This window comes from Ranitomeya imitator, chromosome 1 (assembly GCF_032444005.1).
Source record: "Ranitomeya imitator isolate aRanImi1 chromosome 1, aRanImi1.pri, whole genome shotgun sequence".
NCBI classification, from domain to species: domain Eukaryota; kingdom Metazoa; phylum Chordata; class Amphibia; order Anura; family Dendrobatidae; genus Ranitomeya; species Ranitomeya imitator.
The window spans coordinates 1,100,993,488-1,101,008,810 of record NC_091282.1 but is presented as its reverse complement, the minus strand read 5'-3'; positions in this window follow the sequence as shown (position 1 = coordinate 1,101,008,810).

Below are 15,323 nucleotides of genomic sequence, written 5' to 3'. Positions count from 1 at the left end.
ACGGTATCAAACGCTTTGGAAAAATCGAGATATACCACGTCCAATGACTCACCGTGGTCCAGCCTATAGCTTACCTCTTCATAAAAACTGATTAGATTGGTTTGACAGGAGCGATTTCTCATAAACCCATGTGAATGTGGGTCGCGACCCTCTCTCTAAGCTTAATGTGGCTCTCAAGGTCAGAAAGGTTGGGGACCACTGCTCTAGATAGTAAAATTGCTCCCTAGAAAATCAGAAAATATTAATGCCCTGTGCAAATATCCTAAAAAACAATGTCCATATTTTGCCCCAAGAAAGTGATAATGCCCCGTTTGCTCCTTTTACAGGCATAATACCCTGAGTGCCCCAATAATGCTTCTCAAAGGGGTTGTGCTACCATGAAGGATGTGTTTAATTAAGCGAAAATTGTGTAAAAAAAAAAGAAAAAGTTTTTGAATTTTACCGTTAAAAATTATGCTACGTTCAAAAAATAACAACCTTTCATCTTCTGAAATTGGTCCCCTAGCATTATTCCATCTGTGAGATTTATCTGTCCATCCCAATGGCCGATCGGCTTGCCACACATGCGCAGTTCCTGTCATCATAAAAAAAGAGTTCCTCCACCTCTCTTACCTCCTCACTTCCAACGTGTGCAATGTATACGGATGAGAAGCTCCCTGCGGTCACAGAATGCTGGGAAGCGTGTGCAGTAATAGCAAACACGCTTCCCGCACTCACACAGGTCTGACAGCTGGGTTAGATCAATCTGCGTCTCCTGCGTGCGCTGTCAGAGCTGTGTGAACTTGGCTGCAGACAGATGCTCTCCGCGCTGACATAGGTCTGACAGCGCACGCAGGATGCAGAATGCTGGGAAGTGTGTGCAATGATTGCAGACAGGTGCTCTCTGTGCTCACACAGGTCTGACAGCGCACGCAGGATACTGAATGCTGGGAAGTTTGTGCAATGATTGCAGACAGATGCTCTCCGCACTCACACAGGTCTGACAGCACACGCAGGATGCAGAATGTTGGGAAGTGTGTGCAATGATTGTAGACAGATGCTCTCCGCGCTCACACAGGTCTGACAGCACACGCAGGATGCAGAATGCTGGGAAGTTTGTGCAATGATTGCAGACAGATGCTCTCCGCACTCACACAGGTCTGACAGCACACGCAGGATGCAGAATGTTGGGAAGTGTGTGCAATGATTGCAGTCAGATGCTCTCCGCGCTCGCACAGGTCTGACAGCGCACTCAGGATACCGAATGCTGGGAAGTTTGTGCAATGATTGCAGACAGATGCTCTCCGCACTCACACAGGTCTGACAGCACACGCAGGATGCAGAATGTTGGGAAGTGTGTGCAATGATTGTAGACAGATGCTCTCCGCGCTCACACAGGTCTGACAGCACACGCAGGATGCAGAATGCTGGGAAGTTTGTGCAATGATTGCAGACAGATGCTCTCCGCACTCACACAGGTCTGACAGCGCACGCAGAATACCGAATGCTGGGAAGTGTGTGCAATGATTGCAGACAGATGCTCTCTGCGCTCACACAGGTCTGACAGCACACGCAGGATGCAGAATGCTGGGAAGTGTGTGCAATGATTGCAGACAGATGCTCTCCATGCTCACACAGGTCTGACAGCACACGCAGGATGCCGAATGCTGGGAAGTGTGTGCAATGATTGCAGACAGATGCTCTCTGCGCTCACACAGGTCTGACAGCACACGCAGGATGCAGAATGCTGGGAAGTGTGTGCAATGATTGCAGACAGATGCTCTCTGCGCTCACACAGGTCTGACAGCACACGCAGGATGCAGAATGCTGGGAAGTGTGTGCAATGATTGCAGGCAGATGCTCTCTGCGCTCACACAGGTCTGACAGCACACGCAGGATGCAGAATGCTGGTGTGTGCAATGATTGCAGACAGATGCTCTCCGCGCTCACACAGGCCTGACAGCGCACGCAGGATACTGAATGCTGGGGAGTGTGTGCAATGATTGCAGACAGATGCTCTCTGCGCTCACACAGGTCTGACAGCACACGCAGGATGCAGAATGCTGGGAAGTGTGTGCAATGAATGCAGACAGATGCTCTCCACGCTCACACAGGTCTGACAGCACACGCAGGATGCCGAATGCTGGGAAGTGTGTGCAATGATTGCAGACAGATGCTCTCTGCGCTCACACAGGTCTGACAGCACACGCAGGATGCAGAATGCTGGGAAGTGTGTGCAATGATTGCAGACAGATGCTCTCTGCGCTCACACAGGTCTGACAGCACACGCAGGATGCAGAATGCTGGGAAGTGTGTGCAATGATTGCAGGCAGATGCTCTCTGCGCTCACACAGGTCTGACAGCACACGCAGGATGCAGAATGCTGGTGTGTGCAATGATTGCAGACAGATGCTCTCCGCGCTCACACAGGCCTGACAGCGCACGCAGGATACTGAATGCTGGGGAGTGTGTGCAATGATTGCAGACGGATGCTCTCCGCGCTTACACAGGTCTGACTGCGCACGCAGGATGCAGAATGCTGGGAAGTGTGTGCCATGATTGTGGACAGATACTCCCTGCGCTCACACTGCTCTGACATGTACAAGTTAAATGTATTGATCTCACCCAGCTGTCAGACCTGTGTGAGTGCGGAAAGTGTGTTTGCTATCACTGCACATGCTTCCCAGCACAAGCTGGAAGTGGGGAGTTGGAGGAACTTTTTTTTTTGAGGATTGGAACTGCACATGCGTGGCCAACTGATCGGCCTCTGGAATGGATGGATAAAGCTTGCAAATGGAATAACATCAAGGGGCCCATTTCAGAAGATGAAAGGTTGTTATATTTTGGCAGAACATAATAACTGTACTTTGCAAAACCATATTTTTCCACATTTTCTGCTTAATTAAATGTATCCTTTATGGGGGCACAACCCCTTTGAGAAGCCTTAACCTGCCTAGCCGATTACTACAACCCACCTCAGATCTTCACAAGTACGGCGGGCCCACAGCTGCCCTATACACAGTATGATGAGCCCACAGCTCCGATCTACACAGTATAATGTCTCCAATGCTACCCTATACACAGTATAATGTACCCTACAGTAGTCCTCACACTGTATAATGGCCCCACAATGTATATTGGCCTCTACTTTAGGTCTTACACAGTATAATTGCCACAGCAGTAGTCCCCACACCATATAATGTCCTCCACAGTAAGCCCCAAATTTTATAATGGCACCCACATTAGCTCCATGTTATATACTGGTCCCCACACTTTATGGAGGCCCCCCACAGTAGTATCTACAATGTATGAGGGGCCCCCACAGTATCTCTCACACTGCATGAGGCCCACACAGAATCCCACAAATGTTATAATGGTACTCATATTAGAGACCCCCACAGTAGCCTCCACACTGTATGAGGACCCCCCAGTAGTCCCTGTCAATGAATGAGGACCCCCAATACTTTATGATGCCCCGACAGTGATATGATGCCCCCTTATTTTATGATGCCCCCACACTTTATGATGCCCCCACACTTTAATGCCCTCATAGTTTATGATGTCCCCTTGCTTTATGGCGCCCCTAAACTTTTATACCCCCATACTTTATGATGCCCCTACAATCACATGATGTCCATATACTTTATGATGCCCCCACACTTTATGATGATTCCACAGTTTATGATCCCCCAAAGTTTAATGCCTCCATACTTGATGACGCACCGTACTTTATGCCCCCACACTTTATGATGCCTCCACAGTTTATCATCACCCACAGTTTGATGCCCCTATACGTTATGATGCTTCCATACTTTATGATGCCACCACACTTTGTTGCCCCCATACGCTTTATTTAAAATAAAAACTTTATATAATCATCTAATCTAGGATTTTAATGAGTCCTTCTGCAAAGTGCCGGAGTAAATGCTGGGACCTTGCCGTACAGTGCATGTGATGGCACTTATGTCATTCAGTAGACCGTAGGCTTAAAGCACCCTGTGGTCTACAGAAAGGAGAGCAGTAGTGCAGAGAAATTGTGTCTCAGCTTAACTATACTGTGCTCGCCAATATTGTCAAGGCTTTGCATATCTCCGCTTGGGACCCTCATCTCAAGTGGTGACTAATACAACGTATAAAAATCAATTATAAATAAATGTAATAATTCCTGCAAAAAATATGGTAACTATTCTAACTCAACTATAGCCTTGTGACAGTCATTCTCCTTTATGAATAACTTTTGTTTGTTTTTTGGGTCACATAAAAATGGAGTATTTCACAGTGGAAAACTACAGATATAATTTTCCTTGACTATAAATACACATATTTAACTTGCGATTGCATAGTCCTCATCTGTAATTTCTCCAAGCTACGACATAAGCCGTATCATTACCTGTCTGGAGACAATGCATGAACTCCGTTCTCTGTCAACAGTAGTGCTTTGCAAAAATAGTCTTAATTCATGTGTTCATTTAAGTTGCTTATATTGTTTTTAATTATTTCATGCCACCCTATCATTTTACCTGTAACACTACTTTTCTGTGGAAGAAAACATAATAATCAGATTTTTTTAGTATATTTCTTTACTAAATTAATTTATTTTGTATATTTTTGTAGAAGTTGTCCTTAAAGGGCACCTGTCACCCCCAAAATCGATGGTGAGGTAAGCACACCGTCATCAGGGGCTTATCTACAGCATATTGTAATGCTGTAGATAAGCCCCAGATGTTACCTGAAAGAGGAGAAAAAGACGTTAGATTATACTCACCCAGGGGCGGTCCCGGTCCGATGAGTGTCTCAGGTCCGCTCCGGCGCCTCACATCTTCATTCCATGACGTCCTCTTCTGGTCTTCAAGCCGCGGCTCAGGCGCAGGCGTACTTTGTCTGCCCTGTTGAGGGCAGAGCAAAGTACTGCAGTGCGCAGGCGCAGGAAAGGTCAGAGAGGACCGGCGCCTGCACAATGCAGTACTTTGCTCTACCCTCAACAGGGCAGACAAAGTACGCCTGCGCCGGAGCCGCGGTGTCAAGACCAGAAGAGGACGTCATGGAATGAAGATAGGAGGCGCCGGAGCGGACCTGAGACACCCATTTGACCGGACCAGCAGCGGGACCGCCCCTGGGTGAGTGTAATATAACCTCTTTTTCTCCTCTTTCAGGTTACATCGGGGGCTTATCTACAGCATTACAGAATGCTGTAGATAAGCCCCTGATGACGGTGGGCTTATCTCACCATCGATTTTGGGGGTGACAGGTTCCCTTTAAACTTACTTTTAAAATGGTTATAAGGTCATTTATGGCAAGATCTTTAAACACAGTATATTATGGCCCATATAGTGGAACACTGTAACATATAGACAATGATTTCCTCAGAGGGCATCCAGTGATGCACTTAAAGAGGTATCTCACCTTTGGGGATGATTACAGTAACTAGTTAACTATTAATATTGCATAAAACTAAATGTCACTAAATTTTTGAAAGACTCAGTTATGCACAAATGTTGTGTCTTTTGGCCAAGTTTTTGAAATATTGGTGAAGCTTTGTGGTAGGGGGAATGTTCAGGCAAAGTCAGGTAAACTCATAATAATTTATGATCACAAAAGATGCATAAATTTAGACAGAAAGTACTCCAGTACATGACTGTAAAACATTTCTGATGCTGTCGTATGGCAGCTGAAAGACATGCCAAATTCTGTAAGGGGCGCACTCCATCTTACAAAATGCCAGTCTTAGTTTATTGGACCCATAGTTGTCTTGAGAATCTCCATCATTCCCAGTTCAGTTTCACCAACCAATGTCAATTTTCAGCCCTCATTAAATTTCAAGTATGAAATGCAGAAAAGTCCACTCTTCTACGTGGAGCACGAAGATCAAGAGAAGTTAGATGCTCCCTATCGCACCTGTCGATTTTTAGCCATAAGAAACTAAGTATGTTTTTCTTAACAGTTTGTCATACATATTTCATCCTGTACATTTCACTTTGTATAAATACACAAACAAATAAAAAGATATATAATGGGGGTTCTTCCGAATTAAGAAATCTGAGACTGAAATGAATCATATTTAATTAAGCTACAGTGTAACTGGAGCACTGTTATAAAACCTCTGTCCCCAAGCTATTACCTTCCCAAAACACTCACTTAAATTGTTCTATTCAAGACCATTTCTCTTCCTTAATTGTGCTTAGCAAGGGAAAATATAAAGTCATCTGTGATCCCTCAGTGTGAGTCCTATGTTGATTTATGGTTTTGTCACCTGTTTGTTGACTTTGTATCAGATTTTCTAGCACTCCTGGATGGAATCACTTTTAAAGACGTCAATGGTATGCTGGCCACAATAAGCTATTGTATTATTACAGAGTGTGAATAATTGATTAAGAGTCAGGGAAACATATTTCTGAGAGAGCGCATTACTGTGACTGATGAGCTACGCAAATAGGCTTAAAGGGGGTTGCACAATACATATAATGTCCTGTATAAATATATATCTGTCATGCAAAAACAGCGCTAACAACCTCCAGGGTTTAATCTGCAGGTTAATAACATTCTGAAGCTGCCCATCGCCCACACTGAGAAAATGAACTTTATTTCTCCTGGCAGGCTCGGGCTTTCAGTCATAGGGCCGGCTTCAGTCACTTCTCAGTACATAGTGAGTGTAGTGTTATGGGGTTACCACAACAGAGAGGAACCAGAAGACCGCAGCATATGATTGCTATGCTGAAAAGAAGCACTTCACCTTCTTTTTAAATGGTGTAAATTTTGGGGGGCAGTGCAGGGGTTATTCAGCCATGTTGGGAATTCTGGGAGACTGGGCTCTCAGCTGTGCACAGTTAGCCATTTCTATCCCCTATATAATCTGGGTCCTGACTGATACACATTGTCAGAGATAGCTTATGCTGCATGGCTGGGAGGATAGAAGTTAGTGGTTATATGAGAAGGCATTTGGTGTGTATATCAGTGACTGTTGCTTGATTTAGTAAGTGTTACAATTCCCTTTCCTTCTCCTACTTTGGTTTTTCCTCATCCTCCACTCTCCAGTGCATTCTTCTATTATATGTGAGTGAATATTTGTATGCCTGGTATTTTCCTTTACCCCTGTTCATGTTGCCTTGTTCGTCTGGTTGGTGTACTGTGGTGCACAGCTGCTCAACTCTTCCCTGGGTGGGGGAAGAGAACAGACTGAGGGCAGATTCAGAAGATAAGGAAAGGTATGTGGTCCAGGCATCTTCACCTTCAGAAGTAACCCAGGGAACATTGCACCCCCTAGTGTTAGCGACAGGAAAGGACCCCTTGCTCCAGGTCACCTGACATCTGAATCGTTACATGGAGGCTGTAACCATGACCTGGAACTGACTAAGGCTACGTTCACATTTGCGTTGTGCGCCGCTGCGTCGGCGACGCAACGCACAACGCAAATAAAAACGCACCAAAACGCTTGCAAAAACGCTGCGTTTTGCGACGCATGTGTCGTTTTTTGCCGAAATTTGGACGCAAGTAAAATGCAACTTGTTGCGTTTTCTGCGCCCGACGCTTGCGGCAAAAAAAACGCATGCGTCGCACAACGCAGCACAACGCATGTCCATGCGTCCCCCATGTTAAATATAGGGGCGCATGACGCATGCGTCGCCGCAGCATTTCCCGACGGTGCGTCGGGAAACGCTAATGTGAACGTAGCCTAATAGTTGAGTGCACATTAACCTCATATCTGCAAGTTAATAGCATTATTTTACATGACTGGTTTCCTTTAGGGTATGTGCACACGTCAGGATTTCTTGCAGAAATTTTCCTGACAAAAACCGTGTTTTTGACGCGTTTTTGATGCGTTTTTGGTGCGTTTTTTGTGCGTTTTTTCCCAAATGTATAGAATTGCGGGAAAAACGCAGAAAATCCGCAAAAATAATGAACATGCTCATTTTTTTACCGCGATGCGTTTTTTTCCGCGTTTTTTTTCCCAGCATCACCCCACCTCTGCCGACACCTTGCCTCCTGTGACCCTGCTCTGCCACCGCCATAAGATACTGTAAATTCGGACAATAAGACGGACCCCCATGTTATAAAAAATCTTTTTTTCTGCAATTTTCACCCCAAATTTGGGGTGCGTCTTATGGTCCGGTGCGTCTTATAGTCCGAAAAATACGGTAGTCACCGGGAATAGTTTTCAATTCACAGGTGTGCCCTGTCAGGTTTAACAAGTGGGATTTCTTGCCTTATAAATGGGGTTGGGACCATCAGTTGTGTTGTGTGAATGTACAATTTTTATAGTAATGAAAATACAGAAAAATCTTTAAATGAGAAGGTGTGTCCAAACTTTTGCTCTGTGCTGTATATATATATATATATATATATATATATATATATATATATACATACATACACTGCTCAAAAAATAAAGCAACACTGTTTGGCAATCAATGTCACATGCTGTTGTGCAAATGGAATAGACAACCGATGGAAATTATTAGCAATTATCAAGACACACTCAATAAACAAGTGGTTCTGCAGGTGAGGACCACAGACCATATCTCAGTACCAATGCTTTCTGGCTGATGTTTTGGTCACTTTGAATGTTGGTTGTGCTTTCACACTCGTGATAGCATGAGACTGACTATACAACCCACACAAGTGGCTCAGGTAGTGCAGCTCATCCAGGATAGCACATCAATGCGAGCTGTGGCATGAAGGTTTGCTGTGTCTGACAGCGTAGTGCGTAGAGCTGGAGGCGCTACCGGGAGACAGGCCAGTACACCAGGAGACATGGAGGGGGCCGCAGGAGGGCAACAACCCAGCAGCTGGAACGCTACCTCAGCCTTTGTGTAAGGAGGAACAGGAGGAGCACTGCCATAGCCCTGCAAAATGACCTCCAGCAGGCCACAGATGTCTGCACAAACGGTTAGAAACCGACTCCATGAGGATGGTCTGGGTGCCCGACTTCCACAGATGGGGTTGTGCTCACAGCCCAACACAGTACAGTACGCTTGGCATTCGCCACAGAACACCAGGATTGGCAAATTTGCCACTGGCGCCCTGGGCTCTTCACAGATTAAAACAGGATCACACTGAGCACATGTGACAGACATGACAGAATCTGGAGATGCCGTGGAAAGCGATCTGCTGCCTGCAACATCCTTCAGCATGACCGGTTTGGCAGTGGGTTAGTAATTGTGTGGGGTTTCATTTCTTTGGAGGGCTGCACAGCATAAGGTACTGAGATGAGATCCTCAGACCCCTTGTGAGACCATATGCTGGTGCATTTGGCCCTGGTTTCCTCCTAATGCAGGACAATGCCAGACCTCATGTGACTGGAGTGTGTCAGCAGTTCCTGCAAGATGAAGGCTTTGAAGCTATGGACTGGTCCACCGTTTCCCAGACCTGAATCCGAATGAACACATCTGGGACATCATGTCTCGCACAATCCACCAACGTCACGTTGCACCACAGACTGTCCAGGAGTTGGCGGATGCTCTAGTCCAGGTCTGGGAAGAGATCCCTCAGGAGACCATCCGCCGCTTCATCATGAGCATGCCCAGGCATTGTAAGGAGGTCATACAGGCACGTGGAGGCCACACACACTACTGGGCATCATTTCCTTGTCTTGAGGCATCTCAACACATTCCACTATGTAATGAATAAAGATTTACAACTGGAATATTTCATTCAGTGATATCTAGGAAGTGGGATTTTACCGTTTCCCTTATTTATTTGAGTAGTGTGTGTGTATCTATATATATATATATATATATATATATATATATATATATATACAGTATATATAAACAGGGGCGGGCTGGGCCGTGTGGCAGAGAGGCATTTGCTCCCGGGCCAGTTAATTAGCATCAGACAAGGCCACACCGCCCGCCCTGCAGCGTGTACATTACAATGAAAGAAAACATGGCCGTGGCGGCATGGCCCGTGGTACTGGAGAGAAGAGCGGCTGGCCACACACAGCTGACACAGTAGGGCAAGCAGGACTCACTCACTGCAGGCTAAGACCATGTTGCCGTGGCAGCTGGCGGCGCATTGGGATTGGAGGATCCGGCTGGGGATTAGACAGGGTTCAGAGAGGAGTGTCATGTACAGTGTGCTATGTGACCACGCCTCTGAACCATGTCTGAACCCCAGCCGGATCTGAGGCTGATCAGTCCACTCACAGCGCTCACACCATTCAGGGGTCCCGTGTGTCCTCCAGGCTAAAGCAATCAAGTATGGGAAAACGTTTTAACCATCAATAATATGGAAGTGACCCTCTGTAATGGGAATGTGACCCTCAAAAATGTGGATGTGACACTCTGAAAAGTGGATGTGGGTAACATTCACATTTTACAGGGTCGCATCCACATTTTAGAGGGTCACATCCCCATTACAGAGGGTCACATCCACATTGTAGAAAGTCACGTCCACATTTTAGAGGGTCACATCATGTGACCCTCTAAAATGTGGATGTGACTCTCTACAATATGGATGCAGTGCTCATGTGATAATTAGGGTTGAGCGAAACGGATCAGTCATTTTCATAAGTCGCGTTTCATGAAACCTGACCCGATCCCTGTGTGGGGTCGGCCACGCGGTTGGCGACCTTCGCGCCAAAGTCATGTTTCATATGACGCGTTCAGCGCCATTTCTCAACCAATGAAGGAGGACGCAGAATGTGGGCAGCGTGATGACATAGTTCTCGGTCCCCACCATCTTAGAGAAGGGCATGGCCGTGATTGGCTTGCTTTCTGCGGCATCACAGGGGCTATAAAGGGGCATGCACGCCGACCGCTATCTTACTGCTGCTGATTTGAGTATAGAAAAATATTTAGAATTGAGAGTCCTCAGTGGTTGATACCTTTTAATGGCTAACTGAAAAGATGGTAACAAATTGCAAGCTTTCGAGACTACACAGGTCTCTTCATCAGGCAAAGACTAAAACAAATTCTGAAGAATCACATATTTATGCACAACATAGTATAGGAAAAAAAAAAAGGGGGAAAAAAAACCATGGATAAGCCAGGTGACATGAAGCAGAATTACCATGGGTGATAAAAATTTGAGCATAGGGAGAGGTTGCTGCCACTTCGTCAGAAGCAGGGATAGCATTAGGCAGGGAATATAAACCCCCAAACCGCTTGTGCTGTAGCGATTTCCACTGTCCAACACCACCTTTCCCTTGCAGGGACAGTGGAGGCTAGATTTCTGTGCATCAGCTCTGTAGCTTATAAGGCTGCCTTTTAAGGCTCCCTGATAGCTGCATTGCTGTTTGTGCAAACCAACTGCTTTTTTCAAAGCACAAATCCTGTTGCTCCTTCCTTTCTGCACAGCTATCTTGTTTGTTTGTCCACACTTTTGTGTGCAGCAGTCCTTTTTATTGCTGCCTGCCATACTTTTCTGAGATTACTGTAGGGAGATAGTAATTGTAGTACAGTCTATATATATATATATATATATATATATATATATATATATATATATATATATATGTGTGTATTATTATTATTTTTTTTTTCAAGCCACTTTCTGCCCCTGAAGCTGTGTAGTGTGAAACAGTGGGCCTGTATTTTTCTGCACTGTCCCACACCTAAAAAGGGAGATTTATATTGGCAAATCTGTGCATCTGTGTCAGTCCAGTCTGTGGTATCTGTCTGTCATTTTCTGCCACAGAAACAATGCTGTAAAACAGTGGGCCAGATTTATTCACTAGTCTTCCATATAAAAACAAAAAGGGGAGATTAATATTGGCAAATCTGTGCATCTGTGCCAGTCCAGTCTGTGGTATCTGTCTGTCATTTTCTGCCGCAGAAACAATACTGTAAAACAGTGGGCCAGATTTATTCACTAGTCTCCCATAAAAAAAAGAAGGGGAGATTGATATTGGCAAATCTGTGCATTTGTGCCAGTCCAGTCTGTGGTATCTGTCTGTCATTTTCTGCCACAGAAACAATACTGTAAAACAGTGGGCCAGATTTATTCACTAGTCTCCCATAAAAAAAGAAGGGGAGATTAATATTGGCAAATCTGTGCATCTGTGCCAGTCCAGTCTGTGGTATCTGTCTGTCATTTTCTGCCACAGAAACAATACTGTAAAACAGTGTGCCAGATTTATTCACTAGTCTCCCATAAAAAAAAAAGGGGAGATTAATATTGGCAAATCTGTGCATCTGTGCCAGTCCAGTCTGCGGTATCTGTCTGTCATTTTCTGCCACAGAAACTATACTGTAAAACAGTGGGCCAGATTTATTCACTAGTCTTCCATATAAAAACAAAAAGGTGAGATTAATATTGGCAAATCTGTGCATCTGTGCCAGTCCAGTCTGTGGTATCTGTCAGTCATTTTCTGCCACAGAAAATATACTGTAATACAATGGGCCAGATTTATTCACTAGTCTTCCATATAAAAAAAAGAAGGGGAGATTTTTATTTCCAGTGTGTGCATCTGCGTCAGTCCTGTTAGTGGCATATCTGTCAGCCACTGTCTGCCACTGAAACTGTGTACTGTAATACAGTGGGCCTGATTTTCCCTGCAGTCTCACACACCTATAAAGGGAGATTTAAATTTACAACAATTTTGCGTCCACCTTGTAACTGGTTTTATAGTACCAAATACCATTTGTTAGTTTGGTTACATATTTCCAAGAATGAGGAAGTCTGGTGGAAGAGGTCGTGGCCGTGGGCGGTCATTGCCAGCTGGTAATGATGGTAGTGGTGGTGGAGCATCAGGTGGTCGTGGGAAAAGCAATATAGCACCTAAGTCTCGAGTTGTTTAGCCACCGTCATCGTCTGGCTACACAAGGCCTTTTCTGGGAGTAGGAAAACCGCTTTTAAAGCCGGAGCAGCAGGAACAAGTTTTGGCTTTCCTTGCTAACTCTGCCTCTAGCTCTTTTGCCTCCTCTTCGGAAAGTGCAAAATGTAAAAGCAGCGCGTCGTCAGTGGATGTTCCCGGTCAGGGACAAGTCGCTTCCTTGCGTTCTTCACCCAGAACAACAGAGAAGGATGCATCAGGTGACACAACGGGTTACTCCATGGAGCTCTTTACGCATACCGTTCCTGGGTTAGAACACAAAATTGTTAACAGGCCATGCCCATTACAAGATGAATCAGACGGAGTGCACAGATGCACAGCCACAGCCTGATTATTATGCTGTTCCTTTGACTCAGATCACAACATTGCCCTCGCAGTGTACTGATCCAGAATCTGACCCAAATGAGACTTTGGAGCCCCGTCACGAACGCTATAGCACCGGCTTACACGGTGACACAAAGGAAGGTGCACAGGACATAGAAGAGGAGGTTATAGATGACCCAGTTGTTGACCCCGATTGGCAGCCATTGGGGAAACAGGGTGCAGCCGGCAGTAGCTCTGAAGCGGAGGAGTAGCCGCAGCAGGCATCAACATCGCAACAGGTTCCATCTGGCAGGCCCGTATCTGGCCAAAAACGTGTGGCAAAACCAAAACCAGTTGTAGGACAGCGTGACCATCCGGTTAAAGTAGCTCAGTGTGCAATGCCTGAAAAGGTATCCGATAGTAGGAAGAGTGCAGTCTGACATTTTTTTAACCAAGATCCAAATGATCAGTGCAAAGTAATTTGTAAGAAATGCTCAAGGACCTGCAGCAGAGGTCAGAATGTTAAAAATCTAAATACAAGTTGCATGCGTAGACATTTAACCACCATGCACTTGCAAGTCTGGACTAACTACCAAACGTCCCTTAACGTTGTTGCACCCTCTCACAATGAAGCTAGTCAGCAACGCTACATCCCTTCCTTCACTGTAAGCCCACCGTTTAGCACACCACCTGCAGCAAATGTGGAGGTTTCGTCGCAAGGCCAAAGCAGTCAGGGAATCACCAGGTTCTTGGTAGGAAACACTGTATGTAGGCCAACAGCAAGAATACCATCACCATCCCTCTCTCAGTCTGCCATCTCCACCGGCACCCCCGCTAGTTCCACCATATGCAGCTCTCCAGTCCAGCTCACCCTACAATAGACTCTCGTTAGGAAAAGGAAGTACTCATCCTCTCATCCGCGTACACAGGGTTTGAGCACCCACATTGCTAGACTAATCTCGTTAGAGATGATGCCCTACCGGTTAGTTGAATGTGAAGCTTTCAAAGCCCTGATGGACTACGCTGTACCACGCTACGAGCTACCCAGTCGACACTTCTTTCCGAGAAAAGCCATCCCAGCCCTCCGCCAGCATGTAAAAGACCACATTGTCCATGCACTCAGGCAATCTGTGAGTAGAAAGGTGCACCTGACAACAGATGCATGGACCAGTAGGCATGGCCAGGGGTGTTACATGTCCATCACGGTACACTGGGTTAATGTGGTGGATGCAGGGTCCACAGGGGACAGCAATATTGGGACAGTTCTGCCTAGCCCACGGTCTAGGAAACAGTTGGCTGTAGGCGAACGCCCCCCCCCCCCTCTTCCTCGTCCTCCAGCAGAAACGAGAGCTCGTCCACAGACCGCAGTCGCACGACCACTCCATCCGCAGCTGCCACTGTTACACACGAGGTGTCCCATTATGGAACAGCTAGTGGCAAGCGTCAGCAGGCTGTATTGGCAATGAAGTGTTTGGGCAACAACAGACACACCGCGGAAGTTCTGTCCGAATTCTTGCAGCAAGAAACTCAGTCATGGCTGGGCAGTGTACATCTTGAGGCAGGCAAGGTAGTGAGTGATAACGGAAGGAATTTTATGGCTGCCATAGCCCTTTCACAACTGAAACACATTCCTTGCCTGGCTCACACCTTAAACCTGGTGGTGCAGTGCTTCCTGAAAAGTTATCCGGGGTTACCCGACCTGCTCCTGAAGGTGCGCAGACTTTGCTCGTACATCCGCCGTTCGCCCGTACACTCCAGCCGTATGCAGAACCATCAGCGATCTTTGAACCTTCCCCAGCATTGCCTAATCATCGACGTTGCAACAAGGCGGAACTCCACACTGCACATGCTTCAGAGACTGTGCGAACAAAGGCGTGCTGTTATGTATTTGTGGGAGGATACACATACACGGGCAGGCAGTTGGATGGCAGACATGGAGTTGTCAGGTGTGCAGTGGTCGAAGCTACAAGACCTCTGTCAAGTCCTTCAGTGTTTTGAGGAATGCACACGACTGGTTAGTGCAGACAACGCCATAATAAGCATGAGCATCCCCCTAATGCGTCTGCTGATGCAAAGTTTGACGCACATAAAGGAGCAGGCATCTGCAGCCAAGGACGAGGGAAGCCATGATGACAGTCAGCCATTGTCTGGTCAGGAAAGTCTACTGGACGAGGTGGCAGGCGAAGAGGAGGAGGACGAGGAGGAGAATGGGGATGAGTATTTTTTGGATGAGGAAGCTTCTCAGGGGGCAATAGAAACTGGTGGCGTT